The sequence below is a fragment of the Tamandua tetradactyla genome, chromosome 1, assembly GCF_023851605.1.
Source record: "Tamandua tetradactyla isolate mTamTet1 chromosome 1, mTamTet1.pri, whole genome shotgun sequence".
In the NCBI taxonomy this organism is placed as follows: Eukaryota; Metazoa; Chordata; class Mammalia; order Pilosa; family Myrmecophagidae; genus Tamandua; species Tamandua tetradactyla.
Genome location: NC_135327.1, coordinates 197,446,116 through 197,463,333, shown reverse-complemented (window position 1 = coordinate 197,463,333; position 17,218 = coordinate 197,446,116). Strand labels below are relative to the sequence as shown.

Genomic DNA, 17,218 nt, shown 5'->3' with positions numbered 1-17,218 from the left:
CAAAATAAAGTGTCAGTGGCTGAGAGATTTCAAACAGAGTTGAGAGGTTAACCTGGAGGTTATTCTTATGCATTATATAGATAACCCTCTTTAGTTTATGGTGTATTAGAGTGGCTAGAGGAAAGTACCTGAAAACGCAGAGCTGTGTTCCAATAGCCATGTTTTCTGAAGATTACTGTATAATGATATAGCTTTAGTAATGTGACTGTGTGATTGTGAACACCTCGTGTATGATGCTCCTCTTATCTACAGTATGCATAGATGAGTAAAAAATATGGATAAAAATAAACAAATAATAAAATGAACAGAGGTTAAAATAAATTGAGTAGACTGAAATACTAGTGGTCAATGAGAGCAAGGGGTAAGGAGTATGGTATGTATGAGTTTTTTCTTTTTTCTTTCTTTTGCTGGAGAGATGCAAACGTTCCCAAAAAAATAATCATGGCAATAAATACACAACTATTTGATGATATTGTGAGCCACTGATGGTACACCATGTACACAATGACTGTATGTCAAGAATGTTTGTATGTTTGTTTATTGTGTACAATAAAAATATTTTTTAAATGGGGATGGAGGAAAATAGGCAGCATATATTAACAAGTAAAATAAGCTTGCTGATTACCTGATTAATTAAAAGCAGAGGAATTTTTTTCTTCAAATCAGATGTTAGAGGAGAGAAAAGGGAGTAGAAGAAGAGATTACAACTAATTTAATTATTGCTCATAGTAAGAGCCCATCAAAACCAGCCAAAAATAAATGGTCTAAAAGTAACCATTAAAACAAAAATATAATCCTTCTCAAAATCACCCAAAAAAGAGATTAACCAAATAAAATGGATTACATGTTAAAAGACTATACTTAAATATATGTAAGTATAAAGGTAATCAATGTAGCACTAGTGAGACCAAATATATGTATTATATCAACATATGTAAAAGAGCCTAACTCACCCATTAAAAGAAAACTTTTTTTATGTGGCTAACAAATCAAAATCCAACACTATGCTGGATACAAGAGATACAGCTAAAATAAACAATTCACAAAGAATTACAAAAGGATGGACAAATATATACCAGATAAACACAACAAGAAGCAAGCAAGGATCACAGAACTTGATATCTGACAGGATAGGATTCACACTTAAAAGTACTAAAAGAAAAATGGTTTACAACACTAAAACAACTTTCAGGAAATTATAAGTTATCAATATGTAAGTACCCAATAATGTAGCAATAACTTTCATAAAGCAGAAGAAACTACTGGAGATGCAGGAGAAATTTTTAAAAAAACATGTAAAAAGACATGAATGCATGTTATTCCAAGTCTAAGATAGATAAAGTGGACCAAAAAATTGGAAAGAGTATAGAAGCCCTATATAACGTAATTAACAATCTAGTTCATACAGATATATACTGAACTCTAAATTCACTAATAGAGAATATACCTTTTTTTCAAGTACACTGTTTTAGTTTGCTAAAGCCGCCAGAATGCAATATAACAGAAATGGACTGCCTTTTATAAAGAAATTTATTTAGTTATAAATTTACTGTTCTTTGGAGAAAAGGCAGCTTGCTTTCATCATTCAGTTCCTCTGTTATATGGGATGGCACATGGCAACATCTGCTGGCCTTCTCTTCCAGCTTCTGGTTTCAAGTGACTTTCCTCAGAGTGTTTCCTCTCTCTCTCTCTCCAAATGTTTGGGTCTATGTCAGCTCTAAGCACTAAGCTGAGCTGTGCTGAGCTACTTCTCTCTCTTTCGACTTCTCCTTTTAAGCTTCTAAACTAAACATCACTCATTGTAGAAGGCAATCCCCTTAGTCAGCCAAAGATTTAACCTGCCATAGATGAAATTAACATGCTGATGATCTAAGTCCAAAGCAGCAGGACAACTGCGCACCATCACCTGGTCAAGCTGACACCTGAACCTAACTATTACAAGCACACAAACCATTCACAAAATTAAGATGACAAATAAAACTTCAATGAAGTCCAAAGAAAAGAAATAATACAAATAGCACTCTTTAACCATAATGGAATAAAATCTGAAATTAAAAGCAAACTCAAAACACAAAGGCCCTTCCACCTTAAAATATTTTAACTGCAACTGGGGGAATACTGAGTCAAGGGTGACATTCAAAACAATAGTACAAAAAAAAATACATGAATTTCTCAAAAATAATAATGAAAAAATATGTCCAAATCTAAGGGATTCATACACTTAAACATATTTTCAGCCAAAATTTTATGGTTTTAAGTACATTTTCAATATAAAAAAAACATTTTTTTTTAATTTAACATACAACCCAAAAGAAAAAAGGTAGGAAGAAATCAATAAGGAAAAGAACAAAAATAAAAGTAAAAAAAAATAATAGAACGAATAAATACATTCCAAAGCTAGCCATTCTTGAAAAAAAAAAAAATTCACAAAATAAACAGGCCACTGGCTAAATCAACAAGAAAAAAGGAAGAAAACAAAAACAGACAAATCTGAGTGATGAGGGTTAACCATCAAGAGGAGATAACAAAAAAATCCTAACAGACTACCCTGCATAAAAATTCATGGGACCAAAAATAAAGTTTCGGACTCGCCGAAACTGGCAGCTAAGCAATGTGCACGTTTCAGTTCATCCTCCAGAACAACTACTAAATAACCAGAAACAGGACAGAACATCTCCTGGGGACACACAGCATATCCCAGTCTGGACCAGCTGGACCGGCTGCGAGGCCGCCCCAGAACTGAGAGTTTCCCAAGCTGCGGTAACCGGTGCCCCTTCCCCACAAGCTGCTTCCCAGAGGGGAAATGAAAGAGACTTTACCAGCAGCAGGGGCTGAGCCCAACCAAATGCCAATTGTGGAATTAATTAACAGATTCTGACTACTGAAATTAGGCCCCCAGCTCAGGTGTACCTGGTCAAAGTGGAGGTCGCTCATTTTTGCCCTGGCATCAAGGGGGCAGGGCTAATGGAAAAAGAAAAAAAGAAAAGAAACAGAGGTTTTTGTGGCTCTGTTTATACAAAGCCTTGAATGCCTTTGGATACAGTGGCAGGGCTTATTAGGCTGTAACTGCCCCAGGCATAGGCAGAAACAAGCTTCTTTGAGGGCTTGTCTGGAACCTGTGCCTTCCCCAGGGGAGGGGTGAAGCCCAACTCAGGTGGAATCCCTCCCTCAAGGAATTCAGACACCAGGGCTTGGTAATTTGAAGCCATTAAAACCAGCCTACAACCTCTCCTCAGTCTTCACCATGCCCCCAGCAGGGAGAGTCTGCCAACGTTAAAGGTACCACATCATCTTATGCTGGTGGGACCTGCAGGCACACAAGCACCACATACTGGGCAGGATAAGAAAAACAGAGTCCAGAGACTTCACAGGAAAGTCTTTCAACCTGCTGGGTCTCACCCTCAGGGAAAACCGACACAGGTGACTCCTTCCTCCTGATAGGAGGCCAGTTTGGCCTGGAAAAATCCGGCTGGGGTCTATAATACCTACGTAGACCCTACTAAGGGTGGGGGGAAAGATATCATATCAGCAGGGCAAGAAACAAAAAAACAAGAACTGAAAAATTCTCCTCTGTTAGACAAAACCTAAGCTAGAGGTCCAGAAAAAGCTGGACTGAATGTCAAAGAACAGACAGACAACAAATACATTCAGCAAGAAAATCCTAGGTAAAAGAAGTGAAAGCAATATCCAGAATAAACTAATTAAGGTAATTAAATGTGGAGACATCAGTAAAAAATAACAGATCACACTAGGAAAATTGAAGATATGGCCCAGTCAAAGGAACGAACCACAATTCAAATGAGATAAAGGAGCTGAAAAAATTAATTCAGAATAAACAAACAGACATGGAAAACTTCATCAAAGACCAAATGAATTGAGGGAGGAAAGATATAAAGAAGGCAAGGAATGAACAAAAAGAAGAAATTGACAATCTGAAAACACAAATTACAGAACTTATGGGAACGAAAGGCACAGTAGAAGACATGAAAAAAACAATGGAAACCGACAAGGGTAGATTTGAAGAGGCAGAAGATAGGATTAGTGAACTGGAGTACACAATATCTGAAATCCAACAAGAAAAAGAAAATACAGGAGGAAAAAAATGGAAAAATTTGAGCAAGGACTCAGGGAATTGATGACAATGTGAAGCGCACGAATAAACGTGTTGTGGGTGTCCCAAAAAGAGAAGAAAGGGAAAAGGAGGAGAATAACTAATGGAGGAAATTATCACTGCAAGTTTCCAAACTCTTATGAAAGACTTAAAATTACAGATCCAAGAAGTACAGCGTACCCCAAAGAGAACAGATCCAAATAGATGTACTCCAAAACATTTACTAATCAGAATGTTAGCGGTCAAAGAAAGAGAGAATCTTGAAAGCAGCAAGAAAAGTAAGCCATCACATACAAAGGAAGCCCAATAAGACTATGTATACATCTCTCAGCAGAAGCCATGGAGGCGAGAAGACAGTGGAATGATATATTTAAATTACAAAAAGAGAAAAACTGCAAACCAGGAATTCTATATCCAGCAAAATTGTCCTTCAAAATTGAAGGAGAAATTAAAACATTTTCAGACAAAAAATCACTGAGAGGACTTCCTGGAAGATGGCGGCTTAGTAAGACGCGCGATCTTAGTTTCTTCTCCAGGACACCTACTAGGGGAGTAGAAACGATACAGAAAGCGCCCAAAGCCACAACAGAGATAAAAAAGACAGCGTACCCCATCCTGGAACGGCTGGCTGGCTGAGAGAAGCAGCTCGGGTGAGATCGCCGAGGCGCGCGGGCCTTACCGGGCGGGGTGGCAAGCGGCCGGAGTTACTCCCTTCCCCCTTCCCGGGCCGGCTGGGAGAATTGGAGAGGTGGTCCCCTGAAACCAAGGCGGCTGGCGCCCACACCACGCGCAGCCCCCGGACCAACTGAGAGAATTGGATCGGAAACCCCCAGGCCGCGGAGAACGGTGACGGGTGGGGGAGGCCCCTTCCAAACCCGTGACTCCCGGGGAACGTGCACTCTCCCGGGCGGGCTGCTGCCGCTGGCGTCCTCCCGCCACGCTTGTTGCCCAGGGCCGACTAGGAAATTCGGACGGGCTCTTTCCCTGGCTGCGGCGACCAGCAACCCTCCCTGCGTTCGGACCCCGGCCGGCTCAAGCGGCTTCGGCTAGCGAACCCCCAGGACGGCGGGAGTTTTCCAAACTTTAAGGTCCCACAGCACCTTTTACTGGTGGGACCCGCAGACAAACGTGTGCCACGAGCGCCACCTACTGGGCAGGATAAGAAAAACAGAACCCAGAGATTTCACAGAAAAATATTACAACCTTGCTGGGTCCAACACCAAGAGAAATCTGAATAAATGCCCAGACGCCAGCAGCAGAAGATAACTGTTCATGCTCAAAAGATTGAGAATATGGCTCAGTCAAAGGAACAAACCAATAGCTCAAATGAGACACAAGAGCTGAGACAACTAATGCTGAATATACGAACAGAAATGGAAAACCTCTTCAAAAATGAAATCGATAAATTGAGGGAGGACATGAAGAGGACATGGGCTGAACATAAAGAAGAAATAGAAAAACTGAAAAAACAAATCGCAGAACTTATGGAAGTGAAGGATAAAGCAGCAAACATAGAAAAAATAATGGATAGCTACAATGATAGATTTAAAGAGACAGAAAATAGAATTAGTGATTTGGAGGATGGAACATCTGAATTCCAAAAAGAAACAGAAACTATAGGGAAAAGAATGGAAAAATTTGAACAGGGTATCAGGGAACTCAAGGACAATATGAACCGCACAAATATACGTGTTGTGGGTGTCCCAGAAGGAGAAGAGAAGGGAAAAGGAGGAGAAAAACTAATGGAAGAAATTATCACTGAAAATTTCCCAACTCTTATTAAAGACCTAAAATTACAGATCCAAGAAGTGCAGCGCACCCCAAAGAGATTAGACCCAAATAGGCGTTCTCCAAGACACTTACTAGTTAGAATGTCAGAGGTCAAAGAGAAAGAGAAGATCTTGAAAGCAGCAAGAGAAAAACAATCCATTACATACAAGGGAAACCCAATAAGACTTTGTGTAGATTTCTCAGCAGAAACCATGGAAGCTAGAAGACAGTGGGATGATATATTTAAAATACTAAAAGAGAAAAACTGCCAACCAAGACTCCTATATCCAGCAAAATTATCCTTCAAAAATGAGGGAGAAATTAAAACATTCTCAGACAAAAAGTCACTGAAAGAATTTGTGACCAAGAGACCAGCTCTGCAAGAAATACTAAAGGAAGCACTAGAGTCAGATACAAAAAGACAGAAGAGAGAGATATGGAAAAGAGTGTAGAAAGAAGGAAAATCAGATATGATATATATAAGACAAAAGGCAAAATGTTAGAGGAAAATATTATCCAAACAGTAATAACACTAAATGTCAATGGACTGAATTCCCCAATCAAAAGACATAGATTGGCAGAATGGATTAAAAAACAGGATCCTTCTATATGCTGTCTACAGGAAACACATCTTAGACCCAAAGATAAACATAGGTTGAAAGTGAAAGGTTGGGAAAAGATATTTCATGCAAATAACAACCAGAAAAGAGCAGGAGTGGCTATACTAATATCCAACAAATTAGACTTCAAATGTAAAACAGTTAAAAGAGACAAAGAAGGACACTATATACTAATAAAAGGAACAATTAAACAAGAAGACATAACAATCATAAATATTTACGCACCGAATCAGAATGCCCCAAAATACGTGAGGAATATACTGCAAACACTGAAAAGGGAAATAGACTCATATACCATAATAGTTGGAGACTTCAACTCACCACTCTCATCAAGGGACAGAACATCTAGACAGAGGATCAATAAAGAAATAGAGAATCTGAATATTACTATAAATGAACTAGACTTAATAGACATTTATAGGACATTACATCCCACAACAGCAGGATACACCTTTTTCTCAAGTGCTCATGGATCATTCTCAAAGATAGACCATATGCTGGGTCACAAAGCAAGTCTTAACAAATTTAAAAAGATTGAAATCTTACACAACACTTTCTCGGACCATAAAGGAATGATGTTGGAAATCAATAATAGGCAGAGTGTCAGAAAATTCACAAATACGTGGAGGCTCAACAACACACTCCTAAACAACGACTGGGTCAAAGAAGAAATTGCAAGAGAAATTAGCAAATACCTCGAGGCGAATGAAAATGAAAACACAACATATCAAAACTTATGGGACGCAGCAAAGGCAGTGCTAAGAGGGAAATTTATTGCTCTAAATGCCTATATCAGAAAAGAAGAAAAGGCAAAAATTCAGGAATTAACTATCCATTTGGAAGAACTGGAGAAAGAACAGCAAGCTAACCCCAAAGCAAGCAAAAGGAAAGAAATAACAAAGATTAGAGCACAAATAAATGAAATTGAAAACATGAAAACAATAGAGAAAATCAATAAGACCAGAAGTTGGTTCTATGAGAAAATCAATAAGATTGATGGGCCCTTAGCAAGATTGACAAAAAGAAGAAGAGAGAGGATGCAAATAAATAATATCAGAAATGGAAGAGGAGACATAACTACTGACCTCACAGAAATAAAGGAGGTAATAACAGGATACTATGAACAACTTTACGCTAATAAATACAACAATTTAGAGGAAATGGACGGGTTCCTGGAAAGACATGAACAACCAACTTTGACTCAAGAAGACATAGATGACCTCAACAAACCAATCACAAGTAAAGAAATTGAATTAGTCATTCAAAAGCTCCCTAAAAAGAAAAGTCCAGGACCAGACGGTGTCACATGTGAATTCTATCAAACATTCCAGAAAGAATTAGTACCAACTCTCCTCAAACTCTTCAAAATAATCGAAGTAGAGGGAAAACTACCTAATTCATTCTATGAAGCCAACATCACCCTCATACTAAAACCAGGCAAAGATATTACAAAAAAAGAAAACTACAGACCAATCTCTCTAATGAATATAGATGCAAAAATCCTCAATAAAATTCTAGCAAATCATATCCAACAACACATTAAAAGAATTATACATCATGACCAAGTAGGATTCATCCCAGGTATGCAAGGATGGTTCCACATAAGAAAATCAATTAATGTAATACACCATATCAACAAATAAAAGCAGAAAAATCACATGATCATCTCAATTGATACAGAGAAGGCATTTGACAAGATTCAACATCCTTTCCTGTTGAAAACACTTCAAAAGATAGGAATACAAGGGAACTTCCTTAAAATGATAGAGGGAATATATGAAAAACCCACAGCTAATATCATCCTCAATGGGGAAAAATTGAAAACTTTCCCCCTAGATCAGGAACAATACAAGGATGTCCACTATCACCACTATTATTCAACATTGTGTTGGAGGTTCTAGCCAAAGCAATTAGACAAGAAAAAGAAATATAAGGCATCAAAATTGGAAAGGAAGAAGTAAAACTATCACTGTTTGCAGACGATATGATACTATACGTCGAAAACCCGGAAAAATCCACAACAAAACTACTAGAGCTAATAAATGAGTACAGCAAAGTAGCAGGTTACAAGATCAACATTCAAAAATTTGTAGCATTTCTATACACTAGTAATGAACAAGCTGAGGGGGAAATCAAGTAACGAATCCCATTTACAATCGCAACTAAAAGAATAAAATACCTAGGAATAAATTTAACTAAAGAGACAAAAAACCTATATAAAGAAAACTACAAAAAACTGCTAAAAGAAATCACAGAAGACCTAAATAGATGGAAGGGCATACCGTGTTCATGGATTGGAAGACTAAATATAGTTAAGATGTCAATCCTACCTAAATTGATTTACAGATTCAATGCAATACCAATCAAAATCCCAACAACTTATTTTTCAGAAATAGAAAAACCAATAAGCAAATTTATCTGGAAGGGCAGGGTGCCCCAAATTGCTAAAAACATCTTGAGGAAAAAAAACGAAGCTGGAGGTCTCGCACTGCCTGACTTTAAGGCATATTATGAAGCCACAGTGATCAAAACAGCATGGTATTGGCATAAAGATAGATATATCGACCAATGGAATCGAATAGAGTGCTCAGAAATAGACCCTCTCATCTATGGACATTTGATCTTTGATAAGGCAGTCAAGCCAACTCACCTAGGACAGAACAGTCTCTTCAATAAATGGTGCCTAGAGAACTGGATATCCATATGCAAAAGAATGAAAGAGGACCCGTATCTCACACCCTACACAAAAGTTAACTCAAAATGGATCAAAGATCTAAACATCAGGTCTAAGACCATAAAACAGTTAGAGGAAAATATTGGGAGATATCTTATGAAACTTACAATTGGAGGTGGTTCTATGGACCTTAAACCTAAAGCAAGAGCACTGAAGAAGGAAATAAATAAATGGGAACTCCTCAAAATTAAACACTTTTGTGCATCAAAGAACTTCATCAAGAAAGTAGAAAGACAGCCTACACAATGGGAGATAATACTTGGAAATGACATATCAGATAAAGGTCTAGTATCCAGAATTTATAAAGAGATCGTTCAACTCAACAACAAAAAGACAGCCAACCCAATTACAAAATGGGAAAAAGACTTGAACAGACACCTATCAGAAGAGGAAATACAAATGGCCAAAAGGCACATGAAAAGATGCTCAATGTCCCTGGCCATTAGAGAAATGCAAATCAAAACCACAATGAGATATCATCTCACATCCACCAGAATGGCCATTATCAACAAAACAGGAAATGACAAGTGCTGGAGAGGATGCGGAGAAAGAGGCACACTTATCCACTGTTGATGGGAACGTCAAATGGTGCACCCACTGTGGAAGGCAGTTTGGCGGTTCCTCAAAAAGCTGAATATAGAATTGCCATACGACCCAGGAATACCATTGCTGGGAATCTCTTCAAAGGACTTAAGGGCAAAGACACAAACGGACATTTGCACACCAGTGTTTATAGCAGCGTTATTTGCAATTGCAAAGAGATGGAAACAGCCAAAATGTCCATCAACAGACGAGTGGCTAAACAAACTGTGGTATATACATACGATGGAATATTATGCATCTTTAAGACAGGATAAACTTATGAAGCATGTAATAACATGGATGGACCTAGAGAACATTATGCTGAGTGAGTCTAGCCAAAAACTAAAGGACAAATACTGTATGGTCCCACTAATGTGAACCGACATTCGAGAATCAGCTTGGAATATGTCATTGGTAACAGAGTCCAGCAGGCGTTAGAAACAGGGTAAGATAATGGGTAATTGGAGCTGAAGGGATACAGACTGTGCAACAGGACTAGATACAAAAACTCAAAAATGGACAACACAATAATACCTAATTGTAAAGTAATCATGTTAAAACACTGAATGAAGGGCGGGCCGCGGTGGCTCAGCGGGCAAGAGTGCTTGCCTGCCGTGCCGGAGGACCCCGGTTCGATTCCCGGCCCCAGCCCATGTAACAAACAAACAAACAAACAAAATATAATAAAACAAGAAAATGTTTAAAAATGTTTCCCTTTCTTCCTCCCTTCCTTCCTTCTCTGTCTTTCCTTCCTTTCCTCCCTCTTTCTAAAAAAAAAAAAAAAAAAACACTGAATGAAGCTGCATCTGAGCTATAAAAAAAAAAAAATCTAATTAAAAGAAGCATTCATTCCTGGGTCAAGTTTTGCCTCCAAACTAAATGTGATCATTTTAACTCTTAAATAGATGTTTTATAAAGCAGGGAAGGAAGAGATATATGTTACTGAGGAAAAACAGCAAGTAAAAATATTTAAGACGTAATATGAGAGTTTTACATTGTTTCCTTACACAAGTGAATTAAAATTCAACACCATAATTCTTACCCTCTTGTAAAATGTGCAGTAGAAGCAAAGCTACTGGGACAAAGACAACATAGTCACTACCTCTAACCGGCAAGTCATGGAGCTGTAGCACCTTGTTGAGGGGGGATTTTGTGTAGGAAAACCATAACTAACAATTTTAAATACAAATATCTGCCACCAAAAAAAAAAAAAAATTAGGGAGAGTTTAAAATATTTTCAGACAAACAGACATTGAGAGAATTTGTGAACAAGAGACCTGTTGTACAAGAAATACTAAAGGAAGCACTACAGGCTGATAGGAAAAGGAAGGAGAGAGAGGTCTTCAAAAGAGTTTAGAAATGAAGACTATCAATAAGTGTAAAAAGAACTAAAAAAATAAGATATGATGTATCAGAATAAACTCCTGACACATCCAACAACGTGGGTGAAACCTGAGCACATTATGTTGAGTGAATTAGCCAGAAACAAAAGGACAAATACAATTTGGTCTCACTAACAAGAAATAACATTAATGAGTGAACTTTGAGAGTTAAAATTGAGAATGCAGTTTATCAGGAAATAGAAGGTAGGTAGAGATTGGGCATTTAATGTTGGAGGAGTATAGAATGTTTAACTGGATTGATTGTAAAGATCCAAAAATGGATAGTTCAATACTATCTGATGCTAGCACAATACTGTAAATACACTGAACAAAGCTGAGTTTGAGTATGCTTGAAAGAGGAAGACTAGGGGCATGTATGACACCAGAAGGAAAGACTGGGACCATATAACTTAGAGAAGCCTAGAGTGAACAATGATGGTGATTAAATGTACAAATATAATGATGATTTTACATAAGAGAGAGCAAACAACAGTGCAAGGTGTTGAAAATGGATGGTATACAGAAAAAATACAATCAGTGCAAACTAGGGCCTACAGCTAAAAGTAACATCGTAATAAGCTCCCCTTAAATATAACAAAAGCAATACACCAAAGCTAAATGTCAATAAGGGGGATTTAAGGGAGGGCTATGGGATTCTTGGTGGTGGTGGTGTTTCTCCTTTCATTTTTTTTTTTCATAATCCTTTTTTTTCCCTCTTTTTCTTTGCAGAAAAAATGGAAATGTTCTCATATAGCAAACGTATAACTATGTGATTATACCAGCAACCACTAATTGTTTGCTTAGGATGGACTGCATGGTGTGTGAATAAAACTGTTTGAAAAAAAAAAAAAAAGAAAGATGCAAGTGCTACAGAAAATGTGGAGGAGATGTACCTATTCACTAATGGTAGGTAAGTAGAATGGTACAGCCCCTCTGGAGGGCAATGTGGTGGTTCCATAGGAGGCTAAGTATAAGGTTGCCATATAATTCTGCAACCCTTTTATTAGGTATATACTTCGAAGAACTGAAAGCAGGGAAACGAATGGATTATCTGCACATTGGCGCTTATGGTGGCAGTATTCACAATTTGCAATGGATGGAGGTGGCCTAAGTAAGAGTACATCAAATGATGAATGGAAGAGTGAACTATAGTGTATACATACAATGGAATATTGAGCAGCTGCAAGAAGAAAGGAAGTTGTGAGGCAAGCAAATGGGTGAATGAACCTTGACAACAGAATGTTGAGTGAAATAAGCCAGAAATGAAAAGACAAACATTATAATGCCTCACTAATAAGGACTAAACTATATGCGCAGACCCTGAGAATTGAATTTGAGAGCATAGGTTATCAGGGGAAGGCTTATTATAAAGATTCCTAGACTGTAAACTCTTACACAGTCATATCTATTCCAGAGTTGTAACTTATTTTTAAATTCTGAGATGCTGAGTTTTTTTGTGTATAAACCAGTCATCCCCTGGAACTTTGAGTATGTATGTGAAACCTGAGTCTCAGAGCTAGCATTCTGCAGCTAGGAAAGTCAGCTTTACCCTATTCAGCAACTATTTAAAAAGCTGAAAAAAGATGAGACTTCAATTAGAGAGATGAATGAAGCCAAACTGGATACGACTAAGGTAAATCAAAATACATCATACAGAATGATAATGACTGTATTTTCAAACTTCAACTTCTTTACAAGACCAAAAGAAGAGATGTTTACCTGGTGCAGAATTTATATTTTCTTTAGCACACTATCTAATATAACTTGTACAGTCAATTTATTCAAACACCATAAGTACTTGGAACCTTGAATAGGGAGTGAGATTTTGTTGGTTTGCACAGGTCAGCGTGATAACCGATACAGCCCAGAGTAATCTGGGCAGAAGATAAAAAAGTACTTGCAAAGTCCCCTTGAGAAATGTGAAAATATTAAACTTTCCCACTGGGGAATTCCTGATATTCTTACAAGCATTGGGGACCACCAATTTAATAGGCCAAGTCCTCAATCTTGGGGCTTGCCCTTATGAAACTTATTCCTGCAAAGAAGCTAAGCCTATTTATAATTATACCTAGGACTCATCCCCAGAGAACCTCTTTTGTTGCTCACATGTGGCTTCTCTCTTAGCCAACTCTGCAGGTGAGCTCACTGCCCTTCCCCACATGGGACATGACTCCCAGGGGTGTAAATCTCCCTGACAACATGGGACATGACTCCAGGGATGAGCCAGGACCTGGCATTATGGGATTGAGAAAGACTTTTTGACCAAAAGGGGAAAGAAAAATGAAACAAAATAAAGTTTCAGTTGCTGAGAGATTTCAAATGGAGTAGAGAAGTCATTCTGAGGTTATTCTTATGCTTTATGTAAATGTTCCTTTTCAGTTTTTGGTGTATTAGAACAGCTAGAAGAAAATACCTGAAACTGTTGAACTGTGTTCCAGCAGCCTTGATTCTTGAAGATGACTGTATCTATATAGCTTTTACTGTGTGATTATGTGATTGTGAAAACCTTGTGACTGAAACTCCATTTATCCAGTGTATGGACAGATGAGTATGAAAATAAAGACAATAAATAAGTAAATAATAGGGAGAGATGGGATGTTTTGGGTGCTCTTTTTTATTTTTATTTTTATTCTTATTTTTATTGCTTTTGGAGTAATGAAAATGTTCAAAAATCGACTATGATGATGAATGCACAACTATATGATGATACTGAGCGCTACTGAATGTACATTCTGGATGATTATATGGTATGTGAATGTATCTCAAAAATGCATAAAAAAACAAGTACTGGCAATAATAGATAATAATCCATTGCATATAATAAAAATGACACAATGGGTTACAAGTCTTTGAGTAAAATAACAATCTATAAAAACAATAAATAAATAAATATAGGAGATAGAAAACTCTTCCTTATAGTAAAATGCTACCTAATAAATGCAAACACAGAACACTAGAGTTAGAAAATCTCTAGTTTGCAGTCATCATTGTAACAATCAATTCAAGCAAGAATCACCAGTGGACAGTAAAACTAACAGGTCAAAGTTTGATGGATGGGGAATTTATATAACTTCAAAATATCCACCCACAAATGGGTTAACTATAAAGGGAAAAACATTAACTATACAATAGAGAAACCTAATGGATATCACCTTATCCAAAAAATACAAGTCAACTTCATCAACAGTGAGTTAAGGGGTATCTCAGACCTCCTGATGGGATGCACTAAACATCATTTCTGTGGTTTTCCTGACAGAAACCCATAAACTGAATCTAAATATACAGAAGCATCAGACAAGACTAAATTGAGGGACATTCACCATAACTGGCTGTCAAAAATGTCAGTCTTGAAAATCAACAAGGCTAAGAAATGTTCCAGGTTAAATGAGACTTAAAACACACAATGACAATCAAATGCCATTTCACCACAAATGGCCTTGCTTGGGGGGCTGGGGGGTGGGGGGGTTGCTGCTATATAAACATCAAATCTTCTGATTTTGATACTTATTCTGTGGTTATATAAAAGAATAGCCTTGCTCTCACAAAGAGTACACTGAAATATTTCCATGTAAAAGGGCATGACATCTGCAATTTACTCTCAAACAGGTCTGGAAAAATATAACAACATGTGTAGATACACACAGAGAATAAAAAGCAAATGTGGCAAACTATTAACAGGTAGCAAACCTGTTATCACATTTTGGGGGGGCGGGGGCAGCACTCTTACAACTTCTAAGTAGATTTGAAGTTATTTCAAAATAAGAAGTTAAAAAGTACAAAAATCTTGATTAAAAAATTGGCTAACATTTATACTATTTCCTCTTATGATGTACTTAGTCAAATTTTTTTCCCATTTCTTTTTTTGGATTATTTCTCCTATGTACATTTATAATAGCTCATCCCGTCTATGCTGTAACAGAGGAGCTTCACATTAGAAGTTTGAAGGGACACAGGTAAAGAGGAGGCATGGGGGTCAAAATAAAGGATAAAGAGGAGGCATGGTGGTCAAAATAAAGGATAAAGAGGAGGCATGGTGGTCAAAATAAAGGAAGAGGGAGACACTGGATAGGGCCACTTATCCTCCTAGGACTCCTTCTTCCTCAGGAAGGCTTCCTTTGTCAAAAGGCTAAAGAAATAATAGTATTCATCATCCTGAGGAAGTACACAAAACCCATCATTCTTCTAACAGAGAATGTTAGATCAAAGGATCAGATGTTTTGGGTGTTCATTTTACTTTTATTTTTATTCTTTTTTTCTTTTTTGGAGTAATGAAAATGTTCAAAAATCAATTGTGATGACGAATGCACAGCTATATGATAATACTATGAACCACTGATTATATACTTTAGATAATTATATGGTATGTGAATATACATCTCAATTAAAAAATCATTTTCAAAAATCAGCTAAGAGACTGAGACTGGTATTTGTGAAATATTTTCTCTATTCCTTTAAACAGACGAAGCTTTAACTTTGGATCAAGCAGATCTCCCCTGGTCCATACTACCGTCTTGGTCCACAGCCCACTTTTCCTCACTTAGTTGGTCCCTGATTTATTAACGGATGTGAGGCCACCAGAATGCAATCTATTTGCTATGGTCCTGGTTAGGATCATAAATCATCAGTGTCCACTAAGTATAGTTCAAGGTGAATTTTTTTCTTTTAGAATTTCATACTAGAAAGAACTGTTTTCACCTGAGAAACAGGTGTTTCTCTTCCTTCCTGATAACAGGAATTACGAACTCACATAACTCTCATAACTTTGTCATGAAGACTAAGGCCAAATCAGAGGCCCAATTACAGGAAGCACTAGCCTAAGTTTAAGATGACTCCCCAAGCCCATTCTTTTCCTTGAACCTGGTTATTTTTGGCTATGTTTTATCATTTTTATCCTATTTTGAGGTAAAACTCAATTGTGAAACAATTTCAGCTCTTTAGAAAATATAAGGATTACCAACATGCTTAAGAGGATAAATTTAGACTCTTCTAGCCATACTCTGGACAATGGGAGCTCATGATGAATTACAGAAGTTTCCATGACAGAATATGTCCATGTGAAACCCTTTGAGAGGAAGCCCTGCCAGCACTTCTAAGTTGAGGAGCCTGAAGACAACAGCATGACTTTGGACCATAAAACAATGATAACTAAAGTTGTATCTCAGAATCCACAAAGCTACATTCAGCATTTACCTCAAAAGGTCAAAAATTCACACAACATTTTACATATTTATAGCAAGAATGACAAGTAAGATCTCCAGCTCACTCATAGTAAAGGTATGACAAACTCTGTGGATATCATTTTACTTGCTACCATTAAGAAATGCTTGATATTTCTATTAGTTTTACAAGACCCAAACATATGAAAGCAAAAGTTCTCACATGAAAATGTGGAAATGAAAAAATATTTTTACCTGTTGCTTTCAGTCTTGATACAACTAGACCTAAATAAAGTAGGGGTGTGAGGTGAACGCTGAAACTGGAGAGAGTCTGGGGTGGAGAGGAGAAGATGGATAAGGGAGCCAAGAATTTCTCCCTGGGGTTAACATCAATACTGATTTTAGCTCATGTTTTGAGCAGTAAAATAACTTCTGAAATAATGAGCCACCAAAAGTCTGGCACAATGTATATTTCAAAAAGAAGAATTAGCGTTAGCAAAGAGGCAGTTTCTCCAGCTTATAATCACTAGCAGTAGTTTCAATGGCAAAAGAAAAAGAAAGAAAGAAAAATCACAAGGAGAGGGACTGTAACAAATTGAAGATGACACCCACACTAGGTTGTCAAGGAAACCAAAATCAAGCGTATTTTTCTACTAAAAAGAATCAAGGTTAAGGTGAACAGGCCATGGAATACTTTGTGGCAACGATTATTAAAATCTCTTCTTGACAAATCTTCAAGCAAGTAAATTTAATTCCAGGCAATTTTATTAAGAACTTTATCCATAATGTAAGCAGGCAAGCTTGAATTTCCAAACTACCAGCATTGTGGATTCAGCAATCACCTCTCTAAAATCAGGGAAGCT

The 17,218-nt window shown here is 37.3% G+C and overlaps 1 protein-coding gene across 5 annotated transcripts in view; it reads right to left on the bottom strand.

The window, feature by feature from the left end:
• ACTR3B (actin related protein 3B) overlaps positions 1 to 17,218 on the bottom strand; it is a 215,728-nt gene that overhangs the window by 197,336 nt on the left and 1,174 nt on the right. The window lies entirely within an intron of this gene.